This window comes from Schistocerca piceifrons, chromosome X (assembly GCF_021461385.2).
Source record: "Schistocerca piceifrons isolate TAMUIC-IGC-003096 chromosome X, iqSchPice1.1, whole genome shotgun sequence".
NCBI lineage: Eukaryota > Metazoa > Arthropoda > Insecta > Orthoptera > Acrididae > Schistocerca > Schistocerca piceifrons.
Window position 1 is genome coordinate 326,130,253 of NC_060149.1, and position 14,718 is coordinate 326,144,970.

At 42.3% G+C, this 14,718-nt stretch overlaps 1 protein-coding gene and 1 pseudogene across 2 annotated transcripts in view; one reads left to right on the forward strand and one right to left on the reverse strand.

The window, feature by feature from the left end:
* The window catches only part of LOC124722496 (protein Wnt-16-like), a 766,358-nt gene that overhangs the window by 593,347 nt on the left and 158,293 nt on the right, over nucleotides 1-14,718 (forward strand). The gene's annotated exons all lie outside the window — the stretch shown is intronic.
* Nucleotides 2,699-2,817, reverse strand: LOC124723774 (annotated as a pseudogene).

A 14,718-nucleotide genomic window follows, 5' to 3' on the forward strand; every position in this document is an offset into this window, starting at 1 on the left:
TACATCGATGTTGTCGCCAGTGGTCGGCGGAAGGTGCACGTGCCCGTCGACCTGGGACCGGACCTCAGCGACGCACGGATGCACGCCAAGACCGTAGGATCCTACGCAGTGCCGTAGGGGACCGCACCGCCACTTCCCAGCAAATTAGGGACACTGTTGCTCCTGGGGTATCGGCGAGGACCATTCGCAACCGTCTCCATGAAGCTGGGCTAAGGTCCCGCACACGGTTAGGCCGTCTTCCGCTCGCGCCCCAACATCGTGCAGCCCGCCTCCAGTGGTCTCGCGACAGGCGTGAATGGAGGGACGAATGGAGACGTGTCGTCTTCAGCGATGAGAGTCGCTTCTGCCTTGGTGCTGATGATGGTCGTATGCGTGTTTGGCGCCGTGCAGGTGAGCGCCACAATCAGGACTGCATACGACCGAGGCACACAGGGCCAACACCCGGCATCATGGTGTGGGGAGCGATCTCCTACACTGGCCGTACACCACTGGTGATCGTCGAGGGGACACTGAATAGTGCACGGTACATCCAAACCGTCATCGAACCCATCGTTCTACCATTCCTAGACCGGCAAGGGAACTTGCTGTTCCAACAGGACAATGCACGTCCGCATGTATCCCGTGCCACCCAACGTGCTCTAGAAGGTGTAAGTCAACTACCCTGGCCAGCAAGATCTCCGGATCTGTCCCCCATTGAGCATGTTTGGGACTGGATGAAGCGTCGTCTCACGCGGTCTGCACGTCCAGCACGAACGCTGGTCCAACTGAGGCGCCAGGTGGAAATGGCATGGCAAGCCGTTCCACAGGACTACATCCAGCATCTCTACGATCGTCTCCATGGGAGAATAGCAGCCTGCATTGCTGCGAAAGGTGGATATACACTGTACTAGTGCCGACATTGTGCATGCTCTGTTGCCTGTGTCTATGTGCCTGTGGTTCTGTCAGTGTGATCATGTGATGTATCTGACCCCAGGAATGTGTCAATAAAGTTTCCCCTTCCTGGGACAATGAATTCACGGTGTTCTTATTTCAATTTCCAGGAGTGTAATTTCAGCAGCAGCATATGGAACACCTACCATGGTTGGGTACTATAGTGGATTTATAAGCCATTTAAAACGAAATGTACCCAGTTTGTTTGCAGTGCACTGTGGCATGCATTGACAACGCTTAGTTACTAAAGATTTGAATGGTAGATTGGATTAGTCTCTTCACTTTGTCATTAAAGCAGTAAACAAAATTCGGAGCAACGCATTGAATTCTAGGTTATTTGCGCTGTAATGTGAAGAAAATGACGAAAACTTTGATCGATTACTCCTTCGCACCGAAGTACGCTGGTGTTAAAAGGCTTATGTTTGACAATATTTTTCTCACATTTTGAGAATGTTTCAGAGTTTAGGGATGCTAAAACTCAAGGTTTGAAAGAAAATTTGATCAACTGGAAACCAAACATTTCTTACTCAACAAGTACGTTTTCTAAATATAGTGAAATTAACTTGTAGTTACAATGTGGCAGCCTGATCTAATAGCACGAAGTCCTTCATTTCAGCTTGTCTTGCCATAACTGAACTAACGAAGTGAAACTTTGGACAGTCCGAATTTTTCCAGTTTCCCAGACAAGGGGTCGGGATGATGACATTTCAATTTGCGCTCAACATTTAAATGTCGTTTAAGAACGGACTTTGAAACTGGATTGGACTATGCAAATACCACATTCGGTTATCAATCCATACAGTTTAAAAAACAGACATCACATTTCAAAAATTACTGATCGGCATAAACACGGACGAAGAACCTAGGTACAGTTTAGTGGCGGATGTCAGAAATTCTGATTTCAGTCAAAAAAACCCGTTACTTATACTATTTTATTAAGTATTGCGAGTAAGTTTTTGATAGCTTAAAACCGTCAGTTGACTTGCGGAGTATGGATGTAGATATCACTGAAAAGGTGTTTTAAGGTTAAACCTAATTGAAAATTTGCTAATAAAGTATCAGGCTCATCTCTCCCATTGAAAGCAGGTATGTCTCAATTTCACTAGATTTGCGTTTGACGCCTTTTACAGAACTTATATTTTGTACGTTTTTTACTATTCATTTCTACACTGAAACCTATCAAAGTGAGTAGCGCTGTATCAGTTGTCAAAAAACACATTTGAAGTTGATGAATTTGTAAAACTTCAATATATGAACGGCAGCGGGTTCACCCGAAACACGTCATCTACGAGTCAAAAATGTTTAGGGACTTCTGCACTAGGTAAATGCCGAGGTGGTTCCTATTTTCCACCTTAGACACACGCAATGCACCTAGAATACTTTCTTACACTTGCACACAAAATTTGTTCTATACGCAGACAGATTAGGTACACTCTTCTGTCCTGAGGGTGGGGGACTGATTAGGAGACACGATCTTAGCTGTCTGGTCTCTTTAAACACTTACTCAGCAACAGCATTATTCCATCTCGTCCATGTAACAAAATGTAACGTAATAACTAACTCCGTCCGAAAAGGTCTCATAAGGCCCAATGTTACCGACCGATCGCCGTATCATCCTCATTCGATAGCCATCACAGGATGCGGATATGGAGGGGCATGTTGTCAGCCCACCGCTCTCCCGGGCGTCGTCAGTTTTCCTGACCAGAGCCGCTAGTTCTCAATCAAGTAGTTCCTCAATTGGTCTCACAAAGGCTAAGTGCGTCCCGCCCGCCAACAGCGCTCGGAAGACCTCGACGGTCACCCATGCAAGTGCTAACCATGCCCAACAGTGCTTACCTTCGGTGATCTGACGGGAACCTGTGTTACCACTGCGGTTAGGCCGTTGGCTTAACGTAATAAAGAAGTAAATAATTCGAAGGGTGTGTTAATCCGAAAAAGGTCTCCTATATGATAAAAATGTATCATGTACGACAGAAATACAGCATGTGTTGGTAGTTGTAGGTTGATGTAAACTTCCGTATCCAGTGAGGGATATACAGTTTACTCTGTGTTGCCTTGTTACTAATAGGATCTCACTCTTACAATATACCTTGCTTATAGAAATTCCACCTACATTAATTAGACGAAGTATGTGGAGCATCGTAGATAGCCACTTGTAGCATGTTACATAGTAAATAATACTCTACCCAGCGTGAACAGCTTTTTAACATACGTTTCAGTTCTAATCAGACTGAATATAACTGTTCTATTTATACGTTTCTGTTCCATCCCATGCAAATGACACATTGACACAACAGCATTTGACAGCGTTGTGTGATCGGCATAAGAGGAAGATAGTCCTCGACAACCATATATACCTACCGTATAGGCTGTTTAGTTTTCCAACATTTATTACAAATTTTTTACAGTGGAAACACTTTCCGTAGTTGATGTCTTGCATTTTTAATACTATATGGGTCACACATACATATATAATTAAAATTGGTTCAGTCAACATTTTATCATTTAAAAAAGTAAATATTTTTATGTGTAATATGATATAGGATATGTATGTTGTATCTAGAGACCTGGAGACGGTGAGTTGTACCACCGAAACCGGTCGTAGATTAATAAAAACTAATACATACAACTGAAAGTATTGTCATTATTTTCCATCAATGTTTGCTTTATTTTGAACGAAACATGGTTCACCTATCCATTTTACGTATGATCATTGGTCTGTAGGGAAAAGAATTTTTTTAACTATACATACTTTGTTAGGATGTAGCGTTCCCTGCCAGAAAATTTCTTTCTATCTTTCTTTCTTTCGCTTACGCCATAGTCTCGAAGGGATCGCAGGGTCGGCGTGGTTACAACGGAATTGGCAGTGTTAGTGTTAGGGATGGGTGGATGCCCTTCCTGCCGCTACCCCGTACCTCCCAGTACAGAATCACTGTACCCCAACTGTCTGCGTCTCGTGTAAATAGTGAAATAATGCGGGCGTGTTTCAAATGTCTGTGACGCGTGTAACTGATGCGGAACGTGGGGACCAGCCCGGTATTCACCTAGCGGGATGCGGAAAACCGCCTAGAATCAAATCCAGGCTGGCCGGCACACCGGCCCTCGTCGTTAACCCGCCGGGCGGATTCGATCCGGGGCCGGCGCGCCTACCCGAGTCCAGGAAGCAGAGCGTTAGCGCGCTCGTCTACCCTGGCGGGTCGTTCTCTGCCAGGAAATAGTTTTCTTTTACTTAGAGACCAGTGATAATGCCACACAATAATAGATGAACCATGTTTGATTAAAAATTAAATAAAAATTTAGTTCCAAATATAGACAAAATTAAAACTGGTTAAAAGAATATGCTTAATATTTGAGGTTGCATGAACACTTTGCACATCAGAATTTGAAGTGATGGACATTGTGTCATTCTTAATGGAATGATAACTGACGTAATAATGTCCCACATCAGCGCAGAGTCGGCATGGTTACTAACGGGTGTGGCATTGTTAATTTAAGGAGTGGCCGGATGCCCTTCCTGTCACCACTCCGTTACCCGCCTCCTCCCCCCCCCCCCCTCCCCACCCACCTGTCCCTTAAGTTTTGTAAACGTTTGTGAATCGTGTAACTGCGACAGGACCTGGGCATTGGCCCGTATTCAGCTAGTCGGATCTGGAAAATCGACTAATAACCACATGCAGGCTGACAGACCTTACTCTCGTTGTTAATCTGTCTGGTGGATTCGATCCTGGGCCGGCGTAGCTACGCCTCCTGGAAGCGGGGCTACAACACGTACAGCTATCGGGGCTGGTGTTCGCTAAATTTATATAACTAATAGAAATCGATCCTTTGTTGCTATAAGGTGGCAGAAATAAGTACTGGCTACACCCACCTTAAGCATGCGCACCTTTAAAGATTCACAAAATTTTTACGATATTAATCATGGCTGAATACGATGGTTTGCCTCGAGGAAATATAAAAGTCAATATTTATGTTTATAATCTTAACTCTCATAAAAACTGAAGGAATTTCAGTTACGCAGCGTTCGTTCGAAAGAGTTTCAATAGTTATTTCCACGGTGAACGAAGTAAACAAGCATATCTGAATCGGTTGGTTTAGAATATGAGCTATAAACTGATTATTTATGTGTCTATATATGTGTGTGTGAAAGGAAGAGGGTCGAGGAGGCTGGTAGAGTCGAGGGTGTGACAGACTGAGGGACAATCGAAGAGAACCTCACGAAACATCAGCTTAGATGAACATTTGAAATGTACACTGTGGAATGTTAGTTGACCGTTTCGACCGACTAAAATTGAAGTTCTTGTTCTGGAAAAGCCTGACAATAATGCCACATTTCACTCTGACTAACGTTGCGTATTGAACGTGTCTGCATGGCTCATGATATTGCACAGCACAAACGAACGATGATTTCTTTTCGCAGAAGCATTGTCTGTTGGCTGTGTTTTAACTCTTCGTTTCCTCTGTCTTCGCATTGTAACCGGAGTACCGAATGATTAGTCGATTTTCTATGATTCTTTTCACTTACAACCAAAGGCCCATGATAGATAACGCCAAAAAAAGGCACTTGCACTGTTACATATGTTTATCCATGAAAACGATTCAAATAGGAGACTTTTAAGTTCAGCTATCTCACATACACCAGTTGCTTTTTTCATCAACCACTGCTAGTGATCAGTCTCAAAAATTATCTTCATTTACCTTTTCATCCAGTTCAAGTTGGATAAAATCACATTTGTCACATTTTAATGATTTTAGAGTGTAATTCCCTAGGTTTGAGTAAATATTTCTCCTGTCATAATGATGAGAAATAGGAAACATTGCTTTCGCTGTGATTTCACCGTTATACCGTAGTCTTTCAGATAGTTTCTGGGTCTATTGAGATATCAAGAAACATAGAGGATACTGAACAACATCGCTCCGACCTGAAATGAATGGAGGATGTGAGTCGTCTTTTAGTGAAGCATTTGTACGCGGCAGTGTATGGTGAGTACTCATTCGTTTTTCGAAGTATCATAAAGCACCTTCACAGAGCTATGTGGCTTCTGGAAACACTTCACCATTCTTGAATTTTAATTCTTATAATTATTATGATAATTTGAATGTTTATTGAGTGCTGAGTGTTGTTATTCTTATGCACAATACTAAATGTTTCTAAATTTCATGGAAAAAAGAGCAGTCCATATGAAGGATAAATTGAACATGCGACATATACAAATGCAAATAGTAAGGACTTCAACGAGTGGTTGAGAGGAAGCTACAGACATATAGTACACTTGTCACAGAAATTTCATGTCAAAATAAATAAATCACGAAAGTCTCAATATATGAAGCAGAAAAAGCCAGAAGAACGTGTAATGATCCTAACGACGCTTTGCGAATCGTGTGTTTGTCAGATTCCTAAGGCTATGATTAACTGTTGTAGCTGATTATTGACAACTAGCTGAATACCTAAAACAGGACTGATTTTGCGGATGCTGCATAATACTAAAATGTGCGTTTATAATCCCAAATATCAAATAATTTAACTTTCATTTATAGTAAGCGGCGCAGCAGCAAAACGTCCATATCCGACGATCTCTTCTAAGGACCGCTTCTTTTTTTTTTTTTTTTTTTTTTAGTGAAAAAGGAAGGATTAGAAGTAGAAGAGATTAAGGAACTGCCAGGAAGTTTGTTTGAACGGCGAGGCATGTCCTTCGTTAAAATGGTGCAGCCGAGCTTTGCGGCCGCGCCTCAGAAAGAAAAGAGTTTGAAGTGTTCTGTCGATCCTTGAGCAAGCACGGTACGCCAAGAGGCTGACATATGACCAAACAAGATTTACGCAAATGAAAGTTAATGAAGGAAAGTCTACAAGTCCTCGAAAGCTCTCACAAGCGAAGCGAGACGAAACAGAGGGCCGCTGGCACGTAGGCGCAGCTACGTCATATCGCGCCGGTCACTGTTTGTCGCTACGACGCATGCTGGTGTGCGGCAGAGTACTTGGCACGACGCGGGGCGGGTTATGGCTCGAAAATAGAAACGAAGATTACAGTTTAACGTCCCATCGATAAAGAGGTCATCAGATACGGAGCAGTAGCTCGGACTACGGGAGGATGGAGACGGAAATCGGCCGCGCCCTTTTCAAAGGAATCACCCCAGCATTTGCCTTAAACACTTTATGGAAATACCGGAAAACCTAAACATTGACCACCGGACGTGGATTTGAACCATCGTCCTCTCGAATGCGAGTCCACAGTGCTAACCATTCTGCCACGTCGCTCGGTAGTTATCGGTCGTCTTTTGTTATATGAAGTATGCAGTTTCAACTAATATTTCTTGTCCAGCGACATACGGAATTTTTCAGAGTAAATACTTCTACTATGTCGAATGTCATTACGGCGAATGTCTGCTAGCATATACACAAAGTGGCCAGAAGAAGTTGACGTGACACAGGTAGGTTCTAATAAGTTTCCGTAATTTCTGAAGCACTCCTCACAACCACTGAAAGACACGTGCCGGTAATATCATATACTGAACACGGCGACCGAGATAATGGTACGGTAGCGCAGAAGTTCAATTCTCGAATAGTCGAATAGGTAAGAATACGAAATACTTTTATGTTATCTGCAGACACTTAATCATATGTCAAGTCACATCTTCTTGTTACAATATCCTACTCTAAACAGAGAAAGTAATAGCTAGGTCCGTGTGCATCTGCTTATAAAAATGGATTTTTAGCCTAGTCGGCCAAGGGCGCAATTTACATACAGATTAACTGATCTTAGAGAATTCCATGAAAAACAATTTGTTTATTATAATGCTACCCCCACCGCTCCGTGTTCTTCCAGAAATGATTATCCAGTGACATAACAGCGAAGTATTTCACGGCCGGTTGTCAAGATGATTAAAATTTTTTGGGGTGTTATATCCCATCGCTGTATAAAACACTTTAAAATACAAACGATACAATCAACGTCTTACAACAACGGCCTTCAGCAGGGGAAGACAAGTTTTATAGGAGGAAACCTGCCCTATGTATTACAAACAGTCGGTATCAATACGTCACATTACTGGAGCTTTATTGGTCCTAGACTACAATAAGCTAGTCATGATCATGACGTGAGGGAGAATCTAGAAATGAGGCACCTTTCCTCCTGTAAAGCCAATCTTGCCCTGAGGAAGAACGCTGTAATACAACCGAAACGCCGGTTTTCAGTTTATATTTTAAAGTAGTTTATCCAATGACGCGGTACAAAACCCAGAAGAACTTTAATTATCTTCATTACCTATTGTTGGTTCTTCATTGTTTCTCGTTGGACACACCCACGTCCACCCTTCTTAGGAAGCAAAATACATGACGCACTGTAGAAATTAGTAACAGGCTATTATCGAGACTGTCGTTCAAATACAAGTCGTCGTCCTGTATTCACCGTCATTGCTGAGAGTACAGACACCTTTCATGTGCTTTGGAGCTCAATATGTAGCTTTGTAGGGTAACGATCGCTGGTGTGTGGTGTGTTTCTAGGAGGCTGGTGCTTCCCTTCCTCATTTTGAGGACGAAATTTTCGTGACTGGCGTGTAGGATGCAGTCACGAATCTTACAACCTAAATTCCCGTCGTACATTAATAATACCTCAGGGAGCTTTGCAATGTCCTCAGTTAACAGCGATCTTCCCTGTATCCCACCCACGGTATCTATCATGTAAACAGTCAACAAAATTTGCCGTTTTCGAAATACAACTCCGTTGGACTCAAAAGCAGTGTTCAGATGTGGTAAATGGCTTGCTCCGGCCAAGAAATATATGAGTCTAATATGTGAGAGCTGTGTTTGAGAGCCAATCGGCTCATGCACGTACAGTTTATATGCTCTTTTCGGTAAGTAAAGACAGAATGAGGCAGTAACTTTTAGAGATCCATGAAGGAACTGTGGTAACTATCCATCCTCTGTCAGTGAGACTCGTTGTCATTGAAGATTCATGAGCAGAGCGTGCTCTATCACTCACTGGGAAAAGTTGAATACTGAAAAAGCAACCTCCAGAGAGTTCTTTCTTGACCATACCCCCTCCTTTTCTTTTTCTAGGGAGTTCTGCACTGACCACATCCCTTCCTTTTCACTCTCCAGTGAGTTCTGTCTTGTGGTCATTACATACAATGTCGCAGGCGACAAGCACGATACTGTCAAGTGTACAATAAAAGTAAATTAAGAAAGAATTCCCAATGTCTGAAAAAGCAATCTACAGAGAGTTCTTTCTTGACCATACCCCCTCCTTTTCTTTTTCTAGGAAGTTCTGTATTGACCATACCCCCTCCTTTTCACTCTCCAGTGAGTTCTGTCTTGTGGCCCATACATACAACGTCGCAGGCGACAAGCACGATACTGTCAAGCGTACAATAAAAGTAAATTAAGAAATAATTCCCAATTTCTATTCTTGTTGTTAAGCGTAAAATTCCATGCATATCCGCTGTGTAGACTGTATCTCAGTTAAAATTATCAATTCGCGTTCTGATTTCCACGCCTTCTTGGTGACTAAGTCCCAGTCATTAATGCATGGGCTACAATCCTCCGGTGTTAAAAGTGATCTCACGCTTATCCATAAAAATGTTAGTCCAGTCCCGGTTATTCTAGACTCCTACACTCTAATACCGAGAGGCTACAGATGAGTGTACTTCGTACTGCAGATACGGATGAGCGCAAGGCCGTTGTAGGCAACCCAGAATTTTTATCGTTCGTGTATCCCTAAATGCAGTGCGCACTACCATATCGTCTTTGGATTCCAACACTTGCTTGACAGTCATTGGCTTTCTTGATAAAAACTATGAAGGACATTGTCGGAATCATAGAACATCAGGCCAATAACACAAGTTCAACGAGCGCGTGTTATGCATTAGCAAAACCCATAATTTGGTTTTATTGCCAGATGTGATTCGACTCACGGACAAGACGCGCTTGTTGAAATAGCAGCTGCTGGAGTAATAACGGCTTCTGAGTATGTGCTGCAGCGCATTTCTTCACACTCCAGCCAGAGATACTGGCGGGGTGAGCAGCATCTCGCAGCAGCCGGTCATGCGAAGAAACGGCAGTCACGAATCAGATTGTCAGCCGATGAAATCAGCGGCGCGCCTGTGCAAACAGGCCAGCGCACCCACTTACTCGTAGGTGCCAGACCCTGACGTCCCGTCCTCAACAGACTCACCGTTTCGCAACCGCACCGCGTGCTCATATATTCACTGCACAAAATGTTTGGAAAATTTAATAAACGGTTTCCACGTCCAATAGTAAGATAGGTGGCGGAAGAACAGAATTATTGTTTGACGTCTTTCGACACAGAGGTCGTTAGAGATTGAACTCCAGCTCAGACAGACTAGGGCGTAGCTCAGAATTGGACATAGCCCTGTTGGAGAAATAATCCCAGCATTCGTACTGTAATGATTTAGTAAAACCACTAAAAACTTTATTAGGATAAAATCTTCGTAATTTTTCCTACATTGGTACTAAGCTGTGATGAATATCATATGTTTATGTGCCTACGTTTCACCTGATAACGCTGGAGACAGCCTCAGAATATCAAGTGTGTGGGCGAATATGTCTTTACTCCCTCAAGTCAGTTATAGGCAGTGGCGCCTACAGCCTGTGTCATATTGATGGGCCAGTTTATAAAACAGGCGGGCCTAACATCGAGTTTACGTGGATAAATATGAAGGACAAAATATAGTTTAAAGGATTAATTTATACACCTTGCTCAATTCCGCCTATAAATCTATTATAATAGATATCACGCAGTGCCAAATTTGGTTTCGATGCAAATAAAGTTTATGTAGGTGTTCTGTGTTTTTATAGTCACTGTAAACTTATACACTGTCCAGTCATATTAATGTGTTGGACGTCAAACGTGTAATAACCACTGACAGATGGCAGATGGCAGCACTGATAGTGGAGGGAACATAGAAGTTGTCCAGGGGACACGGAAAGCAGTGCAGTCATGTAGTCCTAGTCGTAATGCAGAATCGGAGCGATTTACCTGACGGCCAAAAGGCCTTGATTATTGGCTTTCGGACCAACGGTGGAAGACTTTTCGTAACGGATATGTTTGTCAGCTGTTCGCGTACCGCTGTGTTTTTTGGTATACCATGCATGGTAAAATGGCACTTTCCAAAACCGGCGCTAGGGCAACTGTGGTGCAACACGGGCCATAGATGACAGTGGTGAACGATGGCTGCGGAGATGTGTACGGACGAATAACTATTGAGCAACTAATAGCCCAGATAAACCAAATGTCTCCTCAAAGACCACAGAACGTTAATGCGTATGGGCCTCCGCACCGGGCGCCTGCTTCATGCTCCCTATTTGACTACTGTTCATCGGCGACGAAGGCTCGAATTTGCACGTCATTACGGTAACTGGACGTCCACTGAGTGGTAACATGTGGTCTTTTCAGATGAATCACTTTTTATGCTCCAACGGCGTCTGAAACCAAACAACCTGCTACAATCGTCGGAAGAGTCCAGACCGGAGAAGGGAGAATTATGGCCTGAGTAATATTTCCGTAACATTCCACGGGTGATATCATCATTCCGGAAGGCACAACGTGACAACACATGTATGCATCTATCCTTGGGGCCATGTGCACGCCTACGTGCATATTGTTTATCCTCGTCATGATGGTATCTACCAGCAGGACAATACCACGTGTCACATAGCTCGCAATGTACGTGCGTTGTTCGAAGAGCACCATGATGAGCTTACCGTACTCCCCTGCTCATCAAACTCTCTGGATTTAAACAACATCATTCGGGCTGTTCGCGACATGAATCCTCAGCCGAGAAACCTAGCGCAGTTAGCCAAGGCACTGTAGTCCGCACATACCTGTTGATACCTTCCAGAATCTCACTCACTCTCTTCCTGTACATCTCGCGGCAGTTCGGTTTGCAAAATGTGGTTATTCAGGCTTTAGACAGCTGGTCACATTTATGTGACCTGACAAAGTAGTTCTTTTGTGTATTTATGTACCTGTATCAACGAGATAAAATTTTATAGAGCGATTACGTCCGCAATATTGGCAGCGAATTGAGCTTCTATCTTTTCTTTTTGTCAAGGGCATCATCTTGTGTCCTACGCCTCATTGAAAAGTCTCTCTCGTTGCCGTAATATGAAATAGCTCATGCTAGCAAATAGCGTTGATTTCCTTATAAAGTGGCAGCAATGAGCAAAGTTTTATTAGAAACATGGATAACGTTTTCGATGCAAACAAAATTGGAAGAAGATTCAAAGCATAACGATGACTTCACTTCTTGCTTGCAGACGGAATGTAAATCAGTGTTATTTGAATCTGTGCTAGTGAAGATCATGGAGTAACCATCGAAATGCATTGCACTTGTATAATAAAAGCAGTGACTGATTCTGTCATTTTGCTGGTATTTTAAGTGTACAATAGTAGACTCAAAAGCCACTCCGCGTTGGACGAGAATATTTTTAAAAAAATTGTGTGGCACTAATTTAAATAAATAAATAAGTAAATAGTGATGATGATAATAATAATAATAATAATAATAATAATAGTGACTTAAGAGACAGTAATATAATTAATATTTCAGTTCTACAACATCTCCATTTTTTTATTACTGTGGCCGTAAATACAACGGTGTTTTTTGCTACCTTACTACAGTCACTTTCTATGCAACCGTCCGCTAAATCTACATAGCCTGATATTTTCTTTCCATTAAAAACAAGCTATCGGCAGAGCAGCAAATTAATTGTCAATCTTCAGTCTGGTTTGCTGTTCATTAAGATAAGAGTTTTTACTGTCTTTATTTGTGCCTCCAATGATTCAGTATGGCAAGAATAATTTTGTGCCAGCGACAGTAACATTTGCTTATCCATAAAATTTTGGCTTTTTCGATTTAGGCAAGTGATTCAAATTGAAATGGCTCTGAGCACTATGGGACTCAACTGCTGAGGTCATTAGTCCCATAGAACTTAGAACTAGTTAAACCTAACTAACCTAAGGACATCACAAACATCGATGCCCGAGGCAGGATTCGAACCTGCGACCGTAGCGGTCTTGCGGTTCCAGACTGCAGGCAAGTGATACCTTTAATTATTCCCGAGTTGAAAATAAAACGTCTCTCAAGTTAGCTGTCTATTGTATGTAAAACGTTATGAAATACAAAATATTTGAAATAAGTAGTTTTTACAGGTTCCAGGCTGCCTTTATTCGGCGAATCACGAACATATTCCCCAAGATATTTTGGCAATCTTCGAATTATACCAAGAGAAAAAGAGTCCGTGGGAATATTAGCACCTGTTTTTGTTGACACATCTACACTTTCTTTTCAAACAGAAGTGGAACCTGAGTGTGATTCACGCGTTCGGTTGAAATGGTGCCTTGTAGATTCTACTAAGTTGATTGCGGCAGCAATATCATAATCTTTGCCCTGAAGGAAATCATTATGAACTCTTCGAGCTAGTCCATGATGCGCTGTGTATCGAAGTTCATGTTTTCTACGCATCTTCTGTCTTCTTGACCTTTTAGAGCACATGTTTCATTTAACAGAACAGCAGCTGATTCATTCTCTTTATCGTTTATAAATTTTTGAAGGACTCCCAAACAGCTACAGAGTTTTTGTATGTGTAGCTGATCTCACGCTGCTTAAAGCTGGAATTATATTCTGTTGCTCTTTTCCAATTACTAAAACCCTCACTTACAAAACCAAGCGATTCGCTTTTCGTACTTTAAGTTTGGGGGCGGAAAAATAGACAGACAAAACAAAATGCAGCATCATTAATGAGTCTATGTTCCAGCGATGGATGAATTTTGTAACAGCCTGAAAATCTCTTTTTCTGTTTCTAAACAAGCGAAAAGAAAAATACCTTAATAGAGGTTGTTTTGATTCACAGTAGGTTTCGTAAATATATCACAAACTGAAGCAGACGGATTAAAGCTCCTGGTGTCACGGCTAGGAATGGAAAATAAATCTTTACTTTTATTTTTACCGCGTTTTTCATTTCCCAACCATTTTAATTCTTTTGCTGCTTTCATTTAATCATCACACACAATTTCTTCTACTTCACTTCATGGATCGCGAAAACTGAACATTTAATGCAGGCTTTAAAACACGCACACAAAGCCAAAACAGAAACTGGGGAAGAACCGTTTGTTCAATAGATCGATCGACTAGTTCGTTCGCTTTTTGTTCAATAAGTACGGATCAATTGATGTATGGACATTGACTTAGTCGCCATAAAGTTCAGTTCGAATATATTTCTGTTATTTCTCTGTTTTCTTATGGGGCAATACAAAATTTAACAAATTACCAGAGCGGTTCGCCACGTGCTCATCGCTTTATACAAATTAGTTCAATTTTATAAAATAATGTTTGACTTTGGACTTTGACTACGAAAGTTGCCCGTCTTTTTTGGGGGCTGGTCAGTGGGTGGACCAAACAAATTTTCGATGGGCTACCCAGCCCACTCTAACCCATCCATGACGCCCCCTATAGTTCTGGGTTATATGAGGAAGTGGAATGTTGCGTCCTGGTGGCATAACATGTTCATACCTTGATAATGTTTATGAGTTATCAAATTTTCAATTACATAGGACATGGTATTCTCGAGATCACCATGAACTGCTGTTAAACAGCCGGCCGCTGTGTACGAGCGGTTCTAGGCGCTTCAGTCTGGAACAGCGCTGCTGCTACGGTCACAGGTTCGAATCCTGCCTCGGGCGTGGATGTGTGTGATGTCCTTAGGTTAGTTAGGTTTAAGTAGTTCTAAGTCTAGGGGACTGATGACCTCTGATGTTAAGTCCCATAGTGCTT